Source organism: Hydra viridissima, unplaced genomic scaffold (assembly GCF_058129835.1).
Source record: "Hydra viridissima isolate aposymbiotic clone 2 unplaced genomic scaffold, HvirCarnegie_v1 scaffold_1, whole genome shotgun sequence".
NCBI lineage: Eukaryota > Metazoa > Cnidaria > Hydrozoa > Anthoathecata > Hydridae > Hydra > Hydra viridissima.
Genome location: NW_028324300.1, coordinates 3,701,157 through 3,715,696, shown reverse-complemented (window position 1 = coordinate 3,715,696; position 14,540 = coordinate 3,701,157). Strand labels below are relative to the sequence as shown.

Here is a 14,540-nt window from a genome sequence, read left to right as displayed (position 1 = left end):
AGTATTAAAGAAAGTACGGCCACAGAGAAAGCAATTGATCTTAAATGAACTAAACTTGGTGAGTATGACATTTCACTGGGTGAGCACATACTTGAAAATATAACCGATGGTGAAAGTATTATGATGAAGTTTGGTCAGAGACAGATCCCTTACATATTCCATGCCTTTACACATGTTACTCACCAATGTGTCTGCGACATGCTGTATGAGTTCAACCATCAAAAGTAAGTTGATGAAGAAGATTCAGATTCAGAGGAAGATCAAGTTGATATTGAATCGATTCCTGAGTTCAAAGATATCATTTCTAAATTCAGAATCTCATGTAAAAAATGATGATTTCTACAACCCAAAATAGTGAACTCATTTGGAAAGGAAATGGCTTTCATTCTTGACACACAAACAAGGTAGAACAGCTTACTTACCATGTTGCAACACTTTTATGATATGAGGAAATAGGTGAAGTTGGCAATCATTAAGCTTGATCAGGATTTTGAACTCAATAACGAAGACTTAAATAAGGTCAAAAAACTCTGTGCGTTCATAACTCCCATTGAAATGCCAGTAAGGTACCTCTGCCAAGAAAATACACCTCTTATTTTTGCTGAAAATATTGTGATGTTTACGCTTCGAAAGTTGAGGGGCTTAAAGACGTCCAATCGGCAATGTCTTGGCTGACAGATTTTAAAAAGGATTCGCGAGAGACGTAATGAAAGTCTGATTTAGCTCTTTGCGTATCTGAATTCTCCAGATTTCCTTGACCAATCTCATAATCAATTCGGAAAAAAAATTAAACAAGACTTCTATTGCATCACATCAAATACAGGTTTGATCCAAAGGCTGTTTAGTCCTAAGCAATCTCTAGAAACAGACAAACGGGAACTGAAGGCCACAACTAATAATGCTTGAAAAAGAAAATAAATGAAACACTGACCTTATTAGTTAAACTCTAAAAGTTCCAAAAGGAACGTGAGAAAATAGATTACGGAAAAATTGGCATTGATCACTTTGGAGCTAAATAGTTAAAAAAGAAATGCAATTGTTTTAGGCAATTAAAGTGAGACCTCGCAACCTTCAAAAGCTTTATAATGCTATTCTAACAATTAGGCCCACCTCACTTGATTCTGAAAGAGCTTTTTCAGCAATAGGCCTCTTTTATGACAACATTAAGAACCAGATTAAATGATGACATGTTAAATGCAATGATCACTTTATGCCAACATTTCAGATCTAAAATACGAACTGGCTTGAAAACACCGAGTGAAATTTCGCATTCTTTATTTTCATGTTGTAAAAAAACTTTTTCGCAATAAAAGAAAATAATAATTTCACTTATGTGGGAAACCTTTGCAACACCAATAAACCCAAGAAAACTTAGTCAACTTTGTAAAACTTGGCCATAAATTGTCAACTGACAGGTGCCTCAACATTAAACTTGAATTTATGGATATCCAGAAAAATGAAAATTACTTTTAAATTAATACTTTTAAAAAGACCTATAGAACAGGAGATGTTGGAAAAAGCAGTACCCCATGGTACTCTAATTTAGAGAAACAGTTTTAGTAATAAAAAATTTAACTGATTTTTTTTTGCAGATTTTCAAAATGAGGCGCTGTTTTTGCGAATATCTTCTGTTCTAAAGGACTCTTTCAAAGATAACCTGCCAAGTAAACGGTTAAAATGTAATGTGAAGTGTTCTAGAACCTCAGGTATTTCTTCAGTTTGCTGTGCTAACCAAAGGCTAGCACAGTAATATTTTCAGACAAGTTTCTGTTTCCAAAAGTTTACAAAATTCTTCAGAAAGTTTATATGCAGAAGTAGAAATAGTATGTAGTATGAAATCTTGTTACTTAGTAACAGACTAAAAATAATTATGAAAAGATATGAGTGCTGAATATCAAACTTATTGATTTCATGCTAAATTGAGTTGGTTATTTAAAGGAAAAGCATTCCTAAGAGTGTACTTAAACATAAGTGCACAATACGCGTGTGCTTAAAGACACGTGTAAAATACACGTGCATTTTATTTTACTTAAACTTAAAAGTATAATAAAGTAACAGATGAGGAAATTAAAAAAATCGTTAATCAATCAAAAAGCTCGTTATTCACAAAACACTTAGTGACGCTAAGTGCTTTGTAAATAAAAAGTTAATATAACCTAGCGATTAAGAGCTTGATATTTAGATGATACGACAAACCATAATTTGTTATTGGTTTCCACAGCATCTAAATATCTTGACTCCAACTTTCAACAAAAACACTCTCGTTTGTTTCACACCAACTTGAACATTCTAGTCAATTAAATTGTCTTTTGTGGTGTGATGCGTCATAATAATCTTTTGCGATTTATATACATAGATGAAATTCATGACGTAGTAATAGGTTATTGATTATTATAATGTTAAACTTAGTTTTTGCGCAATAGTGAAAATTAAAAGAAAAATAATTGTTGCAACGTAATCTGCTGCGGGGCAGGCTGCTATATTTAACGGGGCAAGTTGCAACACAATAATTTAAAAATCTAAGCCTTGCAGAGTCCTCAGAAATACGAACTTGTTAGCAATTTATATCTTTTCACGTTTCAATTTAATAGGGAAGGATGGGTAGGAATGAGCCACTTCTTTTTTAAACGGTTATACCAATGATTCAAAAAGTAAAATACTATAGGATAAAGAGCCTGAGGCAGCTTGGAGTATTGGGTTTGTAACAGTAATAAATGAAAAATCAAAATAACTCCAGATTTTTATAGACATAAACAATAAAACACGTATACCAACTGACTCACTCCTACCCTTATGGTATAAGTTGGAGTTAACTATGCAAGTGGTAGCTGTTTTTACCAGAAAATTAAAATCAATTATTTTCTCAACAAACTTAATGAAAATTTGGTAAGTAACAAACACTTTATCATTAAGCATCACATTAAGTTATAATCTAACATAATTAAGTACAATAAGTTTTAACACCATTTAATATCATCTTTGTACCACTTCTGTGAAATATTAGTTTTACTAATCGTCATACCAAAAGCTGTCCTCCGACATTGTTTTATTGGAAGGCTATAGAGCATTACTGAACAAGTCAAAATAAATTCCTGTTGTTCCAACTCTTGCTCATCTGAGAATATTCATTAAATATAAATGTCAGTCTTACATTTTCATCTACTAACATTTTTTTCCGATAACGACGAAGCGTTGCATATGCAATGTTGGAAGTCTTTCCTGTTTCTCTAATACTTTCTCCGTTTCTGATTAAAGTTAAAGCGTCTATTATATCTTTACTGGAAGTTTTTGCTTTTAAAGTAGTTCTTTTTTTACGCTCGAGGCATTATAACACTTAGCAAAATTAAACTTTACTTTAAAGATGCACATGAGTTTCCTATTGACAAACTTAAAGTGAAACTTGGTAATGTTTTTACGCTGAAGACAAAACTACTTTATAGATTTTTCACAATATACGATTGAGCCGCAGTTCAGCCCTATCCGAGAAGAAATGGCTCATATCTCCCCAAGCGTCGCAACTGGATTAAAATATACAATTCAAAATAAGTACGTGGTTTATGCATTAAAAACACTTTTTCCTAGTTAATATATTGTTCGTTAGTTACTTTTCAACTACTGTCTGATGTCTCGAAATAGCCTGCATGTTCTTAACGAACTTTCAAAAAGAACGGAAATTTTAGTTTAACCCAAAAAAGTGCAATGCACCGTTAACGCAGACACCCGTACCAACATTCTGTAACAAATTGGATATTTTTAACAACAGTTTGTCTATAAATACTTAGTGAAAATTTAGGGTCTTTTTCTAGACCCATTTTAGCTATGGAATCAATGATTAACTTCTACCCGTGACTCACTCCTACCAATCTTTGGCTACTTACGAAAAAACTTCTAGAGATGTTTGCTAGAACTTTCTGTATATAAAAATATCTCTAATATTCTGAGAAACTACTTTAAAATTAGTTTTAACATTTTTGTAAACATTTTTTTTATGAACAAATTTGTCCATTATTATGATATGATTTTCATCATGAATCTGTGCTTGATTTGGCATTGTGTTAATTCACTAAATCTAACTTTACTAAATCAAACTCTTCCTTTTACAAAATTTAACCTAAACTTATATTGGCTGACAATCCACTTAACATGCTTACTATTGTTAATATACTTATAATTATTTAAATTAGTGATACTTGTTAACAATTAATAACGATACTTGTCACACTTAATGACAATTTAGAAGAGATCTTAATTGATGAGACAGTCCTCCAAACGATTTTTACTGCTCTTCAAATGACTATTCTGCTCTTCATAACATTACTCTCTTCAAAAATTATTACACTTTTAAAAAACTTTTATTAGAGATTTTCTCTTTTTGTGTCTCTGTAATTATTTTTATAAAATTTTTACAAACTTTGTTTCAAAGAACCTCTAATCTGTAAAGGCTGATTTTCCTCAGACTGGCACTCCTAACTTTTAAGTAGTCAGTTATCTAAGTTTTCTAAATTTTTTAAGTCAATTATCTTAGTCAATATAACAATTATTTGGTTTTCTCACAGTTTTTCTATTTTAAAAGAAATATTTTTTATTTCTATGTAGGCATTTTCTATGTAGAAAAGCTTTTCGTTGATTTTTTTAGCATTTTTATGCATTCTGGCAGAAGTTTATACCTTAGGAAATGCTGAGACTTTCACGCTATGCATAAACCAAGTCAAACCACGTTTTAAATAGCAAATCAATACTTTGGTCTATAAAATGAAAACGGTACATGTAGCTATTAATTAAAAGTAATTAATAGCAACATGTGTTTTTGTTGGCGCACTATGAAGTCAAAAATTGACTCAATTTGAGCATTCAAATAAAATTTTTTTCCGTGGACAAAATAAAAAGATTTCAAAATTTGCATCACATAGTACCTTGATGTGTACGCTATAACCCCTTATTAGTGGCGTTTTTGCGACAGCTAGGTTGGCATTATCATTACCCATTATAACCGTGTGTATAAACATAGCTAATTGAACAAAAAGTCATATAAAACTAAAGGAGCAGTAGAAATACTTCTTGCTCCATATTCTGATTTTGAGATCTAAGGATCAGATAAAGTTGACAATGAAGTAACATTCCTATAAATTATAGGCCACGCTAACTCAGATACTGAAAGTATACAACATTTGAATATTTAGCATATGATTAACAACATATTGATTTACTAGTTAAACGAAGGGTCTTGACAAATTCTCAGAAATTAACTTATTGTGAAATATACAAAATAGCGGCTAAAAAATTCCTTTTTTTTTTAATCAAGGCATAAATCAAAAAATCTGTACAATTTTAAAAGAACTTTAGTTTCAATTGCAATTCTTTCATAAATATTTTGGTGAAGAGTTGATGGAAACAAGACATGCGGTTTATGAGATAAGATGGTAGAGTTTAAAAACTGATATTTTTAGAACAATCCATTTAACTGTTACTTTTAAAATTTTAAAAAAGTAATTCCAGTCAAAATTCCAACTTTATAAACTTTTACTTGAATGAATATGAACCAGAATCAAAAGATTCCCCTTCTTATCTATTGTCAGCATCTTTGTATTATTTATTGTATGCATCCACGAATTATTTTTCGGTGATTTTTTAATGATCGTTTATGTTGATATTCTGCAAATTTTAAATGCTTTTTGCTCATGTTTGAATGATTTTAACGAGCATTCAAAATAGCAATCATATTCATCTGCTTATTTGAAAATGCAGCTATTCTTCTTCCAATATCTTAATTGAAAACACATCATAAAACCCAAGCTGTAACTGCGTAGTCAAATTTACTTTGTTTAGGTACTGTATATAAAGGTGTCAAGAGTTACAAAACAATTTTAAAACAGAATTGGAGTTCTAATAAAAAAAAATTACTGGGAATAACTCTCAAAAAATATTTTCCAACTTGATAGAAGTTTTTTATGTTTAGTGTTTACTGGAATTGAAACAATGAAATTTAGTTTTTAAGGTTCCTTCTAAAAATTTAAGCTTAAAAATTAAATTTAATTGGATTTTATTTAGTTAAGTTTAACACAAATATAGATATTCGTATAAACCAGTGTCTATATGGGCATATAGCAAAAAATATAATAATACTTAATTATCTTAACCTGACGTTGTATGTAAAAAAGGGTTATAAAAAATAAAATTCATTAAAACTAAACGATACTTAAGGTTACCCCTTAATCTCTTAAATTTCAAAAAGCTTTTGAAATCATGTAAGGTTCCGTAAAATTAACACTTTATGCTGTTTAATGTTATTGCAGCAGAACATCCAGCTGCAAATATTCAGCTCAGAAGGTTAATGTTTTCTGATAATGTTCGGTGTTCATTCAGTCTATTCTCTGTATTTCATTCCATGTTGATATTTTTATAGCACACTACCGAGGGGCATTTTTTATAGTCTTTTCTCAACCTTGTCAAAATGGAGAAAGTATCCAATGACCTGATGATAAGACGACAAATTTGATCTACAAATTTCATGTTCTTAAAAATCGAGCAGATAAAGCTTTTAGAATGAGTCGATTATACAAGTATATACTTGTTACAAGGTATACTTTTCTGTGCAATAAAGAAGAAAAAGTCCATTACAAAAATACTAAAAAACTGTGTAATAATAGTTCAAATGCTGTTGAGATAGAGCGCCAGGCAATGTCTATGACAGCCAACACAGTAGTTGGAATAGAATACCCATAACAATTTTCTAAATCATTGAACTGAAGGACCACATTGGAATATAATCCATTTTGCATGAAGTTTTTTTATTGAAATTTTTTTTCATGAACCTGACAACATTATAATAAAACTTCATTTTAAAGACGCTCATGTTTAAGTAAGATTTTCTTGTCGGTGATTTTCTGAAGAAGAAAAGTTCAAAATGTTTTCATTAGAAACCATTGTACATATTTTTTTAAAACAAGAGAAAAAAAGTTGTGTATATATTTTTAGCATACTTTAAAATAAATTTAATGTCATTCTATTTATATATGTTGAATACAATAGATATATTTTTAGTTAATAAATAAAGTTATATTAAATGTAAACAAAAAAAGTGTTTTATTTTATAGTTTTTAAAATAATTCATATATCCTTTACAGATTTTACGGACCAATTTCTGTGTTATAGAGTACGAAAGAATTTTTAACGGTATTTCATCTTGATTTTATAATGAATGATCATAAAATCACTTGATGATTTATCTCACTTACACAAACTGTATATACTATTTTATATAAATATACTCATCACTCATTAGTAAAATATAGGTTACATGAACAAATACGGTGTGATAAACAATGCAATAAAAATACAAGTTTAAGTGAAGTCATAACATTGCTCGTTGTCCCGTATGCAATTCAAAACATTTATGACATTCAAAATGGAAACTACAGAGTTAAAGCTTATTAACTATTTCTTTAAACTTGGAAAAGTCTATAACTAAGGTAATTTAAAACTTTCTAACCGTCGTTTGCAATAGATGTGTAGTGAGCTTCTTAGTTATGTGGGATTCATGTGGGAAGTTTGTGGTTGGAAATGAACCTTGACTAAAAGATTTGCAACCATCTTTTGAAACTATAAATTCAAAAAAAAAATATTTAGCTGTCAAAAGATTTTTCTGTAACAGGTTTTACCTGTTTTTTCAAAAATCTCTGAGTCACAAAAATAATCTTAGAGCTTATCATAATCAGTGCGAGAACAATCTTAAAATTACTCATGTATGAGTTATAAAGTTGAGTTGTCATGAACTTACTAAAACCATCAAGTCAAGGCGCAAAAAACCGCCTAGCTTATTATGCTGATATTTCAAGACTCTAACGCTTTCTGTTGCTCTAATGTCTCAACAAGAATTTGTGTTTGAAAGCAAACGTTATAATATATGATGGCGGATTCATTATTATCCAAAAAAAAAAACTCATTTGTAACTATAAGCCTGTAAATTTAAGTTGAACAAAATGGTCCATTTAAATGTTTAAACTAAAAATACTTTTTATGGAAATAAATTGTTTTTTCAAAAGTTAAGAAACAATTATTGTTGTTTAATTAATCTCAGCCAAGTTGAAGTTATTTTGAGAAAGAATTCATAAATTCGTAATATATTTTTATGTGTATTAATAATTGCAAACATAATTAGATAAGCAGTTTCCTTTTCATTTTGTCTGGTTTCGTAACAGATGAGTTTTCTCCATTACGACAATGAACCGCAAACTAACTTCAAATTTTATCTAATAAGCTTAAAGGTTTACTGTTTCTAAATCTTCTAGCTATTGTACTAAATAGAGATTCTAGAGACTGTACTAAATAGAGGGTCTGAAGCATTGTACTAAATAGAGCGCAGACAGAGCGATTCGTATTTACTGAAAAAACTATTAATTAATAAGTTAAATTTACGGAACTTCATAACAAGATAAGGAATGTTAAACACTTTATAAAAAGACAAGCAATATTAAACGCTTCAAAACAAGGCAAGTAATGTTAAACACTTAATGAACTAACTTTTTCTTAAGATCATCCGTTAAATTCAGATCACAAAAAAAAAGAAAAACATTTTGTCTTTAAAAATAATGGTCAACAAATAAATTATTCATCTTTTAGCAAATAGCCAAACAGTTAAACAGAATCAAGTTTTATTAACCGCATGGAAGATTGCAAGAGTGATATATTTGCAATTTCGGCTTTAACGTTTTATTTCAAAGTTGCTGGTTTTTTATATACTTTCCCAGTGGGCAAAGCGACGTCGGAACAACGTCGGATCGATGTCGGAGCTGACGTCGGATCGATGTCGGATTTACGTTGGAAATGGAAAGGTTGGGCGACGTCGAAAAAAAGACATCGGGCGACGTCAGAATTCCGATGTCATTCAACATCGAGCGATGTTAAACCAACGTCGGAACGACGTCAGATTACTGACGTAAAGACGATGTCATTATGTGGTAGAGCGAAGTTAAACCAACATAATAAATACAATTAAAGAATAGCACATATTTTCTGGCGTAAAAGCATTCATTACAAAAAACAACTTTCTATTTTGCATCAGTATCTTTCTGGAGACGCCCACCATCCCCGCCAACAACTTTGCTAGGGCCTACCGCAAAACCTTTTGAACTTCCACTTTGATATCGACTACCGTAACCTCGTTTCATTTCGTCATGACGCTAGCTAAATAGAAGTTGAAAGTATAAAGGCATAAATATATAAAGACCAACTTTAATTAATTTAGAATTTCAAATCATATAAGTAAAGTTATTTCGGTTACAAAAACAAGCAACTAATGAAATTTAAAAAAAAATAATCCATTGACTACCCGACAAGAACAACTTAAATTGATTGAAAACGTTAAAAACTTTCAGAAAACTAGACCCATTTACCATCTTTATAGGTAAATAAAACAGATTTATATCAAGTCTGTTTTGTTACTTCAGGGTTTCGTCAATGTCGAAATCAGCTAAATTATTGTCAAATTTAGGATCCAATTGTTAAAGGGATATATATATATATATCCCTTTAACAATTGGATCCTCCTCTAAGAAAAAAACATATAATCAGAAAAATAAGTCACCATAAAATCAACAAAATTTCTGTCCCCTAATAATTATAGCCACTAAAACTGTGAACTCCCTAAAATTAGAAAAATGAAATCAACAATTTTCTTTTATTGACTTTTATGGAGACTAAAAAGTTGCTGAGTAAATTTAAAATATATATTTAATGTTTTGAAAATAAATTTTTTTAAATTTGCACCAGCAGATGCCTTTTTTTTTTTACAAAATTTGAAATTCTTAGTGGTTATCAAATATCTGGAGACAGGAGTGTGCTACAGACAAGTATATGACATATTTGGTAATTGATCATGTCAATGTGATGTGTAAAAAAATTTGAGTACCTATTTCTCTTGCATCGCCTTGTGCCAAATACTTTTTAAAATTAAGTCAAAAAAAACCAAGCTCAATCAATCAATCCTTAAAAAGTGCAGAGTTTGGTGCAAAGTGTTGCAACTGCCATAGAGACCTAAAAAATGTTTTGCAAGCTCCTTAAGAAAATATATTACATTTAAAATATATATATTTGAGTTCTTTATTGTGGAGGGAGCCTATTTCCCAATATGACATGTCCAGCTTGCCATCGCTGTATGGGGGATATTGCAGTCATTTTATTGGTTGTATCCATATCATCATCAAAATATATTGATAAATAAATATTCTTAATTATCAAATATGTATATGCAAACTTACATCAGTTCTCATGGTTTACCCAATATCTTCTTTAATAACAGTAATGGTCTGTCCCTAATATCTGGTTCTCAAATGAATGGTGTTTCCATTCTCTGTATCAGACTCTGAAGTTGATTCTAAAAACAAAAGATATTGTTTTTGGAATCAATATATTGATAAATAAATATTCTTAACTATCAAATATGCATGTCAGTAGCACACTCAGGTCTCCAAATATTTGATAACCAGTGAGAACTCCTGATTTTTTTAAAATGTTTCTGCTGATGCAAGGTAAAAAAATATTTTTTCAAAAATTCAAAACATACTTTGAAATAACTCATAAATAGCCATTTTTTTAGTTTGCATAAAAGAAATTGTTGAAAAAATTAACACCATGAACTACAATAGCATCGACAAATAAAATTTTATAAACTTGAAAGTTACTCTACCATTAATACGCTTTGACAAATTTTTGTGTTTGTTATTATATTGCCCATTTAATGTTTACTCAGTGCTATCATTCCCCACAAAAGCATCATAATATTACCTTTCTAACATGTTGTTAATATTTTCTTTTAATTTAATCCCACTATCTCTTAAAAGACGAGCAACCTAAAAGAAAAGTATTAAGATACTATTGATATTACGTTTTATTTTTTATCTTATTGCTTGTTTTACTGTAAATAGTATAAAAAACAGATATTTTTATTATACAATTTGTTAATAATTTTAAATTATACTAACAAGACAGAGTTTTCATTTCTATTCACCCTAATTTTTAACCCTAGTTTTTATGGTTGTTGTGATGTTGGTTTGATATGATTTGAGGGATGTATTGAATTATAATTAGGGTGAGTGACCCTAATACAATAATAATGATATTTATTAATAATAATAAATAATGATCAATTACTACTGTTTGCTGACTCAGAACGAAGAGATTCAAATTAATTTTTAACAAATTGTACATTGTCATCAGAATCATTTCGCAGAGCATCATTAATTAGATTATTGATTTCTTGATTCTGGGTTCTCCAATTATTAATGTAAGACATCTAAAGAGTAATGTTAAAAAGCTGTTGAAAAAGTTATAGATTGTGATATCAATCCATTTAAATGCATTTTTGAAAATTTATGTTTATCCCACTGTGTGCCTATCCAAAAAAATTACCATGGAAACAAGAAAGTGGGACAAGATCATATAAACAACAGAGACAAGATCCATAAAGCATGATGAAACAGTTAATACATCTAGCAAAGTGTTTATTGGCGTATCCGAAGAAGAATGGAAATAAAGATGTGCAAACCACAAACATTTATTCACAAAAAGCTCAAATAATGTATTTTTTACCTGATGATTGCATGAAACTTAAAGTAGTAAACATTATGTAGTTTCATTTCAAATTTTTCTCATAAAATAAAATATATTGTTCTGACTTTATTCATTGAGCACTCTTGTTGAATTTACATACACAAATAACCTTAAAAACAGTGCAATAATGAATTAATAAAAAAAGTCAAATAAATATTTTTACTAATTTAAATACATACATACATACATACATACATACATACATACATACATACATACATACATACATACATACATACATACATACATACATACATACATTACATACATACATGCATGCATGCATGCATGCATGCATGCATACATACATACATACATACATACATACATACATACATACATACATACATACATACATACATACATACATACATACATACATACATACATACATACATACATACATACATACATACATACATACATACATACATACATACATACATACATACATACATACATATATATGGGCAATTCCATTTTTAACTTACGTTACACGCGCAACAACTTTATCAAATATTTGCATATTTAAACTTTAAATTAAATTTTTAGCTGATTTTTATGAAAGCTGTCAGTCTAAAGAATAAAACAAGCTAAAAAGTTTTGAGTCTGGCTAAAAGAGGGCGAATTTATTACCGAAAATACCACTTAACTTACGTTACGCAGAAAACAAGGTAAAAAAAGTGTTGCAACTTTTAGGTCGAATATTTGCGAACCATTAATCCGGATCGTGTTAGAAATTTTTACAAGATGTTGAGAATTCAATACTAATTACAATGATAAAAAAAAAAATTATCAGAGGTGACCGGCAAAGAAAGATATACTTGTTTTCTTGATACTAGGTTTTTAACTTACGTTACATCACTTACGTTACCTTGCGATTATTTTCGTGGAATTTTTATATCTATTATTTCGTGATAGATTTTTTAGAGTTATGTAACAAAAGAACGGCAGTTGTATCAAAACTCATTCATTCAAAGTAATTAACAAAAGTGATTTTTAAAATTTTTTGTTTTTTTCAAACCCCTTGGGAGTTGCGATGAAAAACGTTTTTTTTGTGTTAAAAAACTTTACGAAAAAAGCGCTAAAACTGTTGTAAATAAATGTAGTTTTAACTTACGTTACACAAATTCAAAATGAAAATGTGCCTTAACTAAGCATCGTTATTCAAAAATCTTAATGTATAAATATAAGATTTAATATTCTTTCACATATAATATTACAAAATTTAAGTTTTCAAATTAAATTTTAGAAAAAACAAAACTTGATCATGTTTTTGTTAACTTACGTTACATGAAAATTGCAAAAGTTATTTTATTATTTTTTTGAAATATATTTATTTTTTAAAGAAAAAAATCTGACCAACAAGAAATTGAACATCTTAGCTCCAATATCACTTTAAAATATTTCGGAATATAAAAAAAAAATCATGGGTAAAATAACATTTTACAGTGGTACTTTTTTAACATGGATCAATGAGAAAAACCGTAACTTTCGGAACCATAAAAATGACTTAAATACATTTATTTCAGAACTAAAGTTACATTCTAAATAAACTTTCATGTGTCTACATCAATATTCATTTGTTAAAAACTGACAAAAAAGAGTTTAAAATTTGACTACTTTTTCAGTTTCCGCCGTGGAATTGCCCATATATATATATATATATATATATATATATATATATATATATATATATATATATATATATATATATATATATATATATATATATATATATATATATATATATATATATATATATATATATATATATTTTAATTAAATCAAGTAAAAAAATAAACGAACTTTCGTTGCCATAAAAAGCATGCGTTTTATGGTTTGTCAATATGCTATGGCTGTCAATAAAGACTTATGTATTAAATTTATACCTTCCCGGTAAATTTACTGTTTTCCAGCAATAATTTTTCCAGTAGAATAACTACTTTTTTCCAGTAAGATGTTTATTTTCCGGTATTCAAACTTCCAGTTAAAAAAAAAATATAATAAAATTACCGTGGTGTTTACATAAAATAAACATTTAGAGAAAAAATTTAGTTATTTTATCTAACTAGATATCTAGTTAAAATAACAAAGTTATTTTCCGCAAATGTTTCTTTTATATAAACGAAATTTGTAATTTCTTAAATTAGGACTTATTTAAAGCATAGGACTTTGTTAGGTCACACCACGGTATGTAAATTTTATTTATTTGTAAAATTGTCGATTTAAGTCGTATTTATGTCAAAAGACATCGCACGATGTCAGAACAACGTTGGTAAGACAACATCGTTTTGACGTCGTTATCGCGACGTTATAACAACGTTGTAATAAGTCGGTTGACATCGCCGATGAAAATCCAACGTAAACCCGACGTCGGTTTGACATCGCTTGCCCACTGGGTTAGGCATCAGATTGCTCCACAGATATTGTCCAGAGCTGATAAATCCAGTGACCGAACACGTTAATTAAAATCAACGTATTGGGAGAAATTATGAGGAGATAATGTAGCAATTCATCGATTGTTTCACAAGAAGTATGGGCCGTTGTATCATCCCACTGAAGCCATTATTCTACAGTCCCAATCGATTCCTTTCGTGTACCAAAAGTTGTTCAATTACTTGACTGTAACGAGCGCCGTTGACTACAACTGCATTACCTCTATCATTTTCAAAAAAAATTCGGTCCAACAATGAATTGCGATCATATTCCGTACACTACTGTGATCTTACGCAGATGGAAAGACCATAACTTAGATTTAAATTTGTAAAAGTCTACTGTTCCATTTAGCTAAAAATGATTAGTCTATCAAAATCTTGATACTATTTACGCAGAGATTGAACCACTTTGAAGTATTTCTTAAGTTTTTGATGGTTATTTAACATCTTATCTTGAATTAATTTTATCTTATATGGAAATAAATGATGATCTGA

At 29.3% G+C, this 14,540-nt stretch overlaps 1 protein-coding gene and 1 long non-coding RNA gene across 4 annotated transcripts in view; one reads left to right on the top strand and one right to left on the bottom strand.

The window, feature by feature from the left end:
* The window catches only part of LOC145194394 (SCO-spondin-like), an 89,305-nt gene that overhangs the window by 54,867 nt on the left and 19,898 nt on the right, over positions 1-14,540 (top strand). The gene's annotated exons all lie outside the window — the stretch shown is intronic.
* Positions 8,992-13,290, bottom strand: LOC149892933 (uncharacterized). Of its 3 annotated transcripts, none has more exons than XR_016451162.1 (5): positions 11,149-13,290; positions 10,783-10,847; positions 10,257-10,372; positions 9,908-10,032; positions 8,992-9,183 (listed from the first exon to the last, which is right to left on the bottom strand). It is a non-coding gene; the product is annotated as an uncharacterized LOC149892933 (long non-coding RNA). The 3 variants fall into 3 exon arrangements; XR_016451160.1 differs by having other exon boundaries at positions 11,204-13,290; XR_016451161.1 differs by lacking the exons at positions 9,908-10,032; positions 10,257-10,372 and having other exon boundaries at positions 10,783-13,290.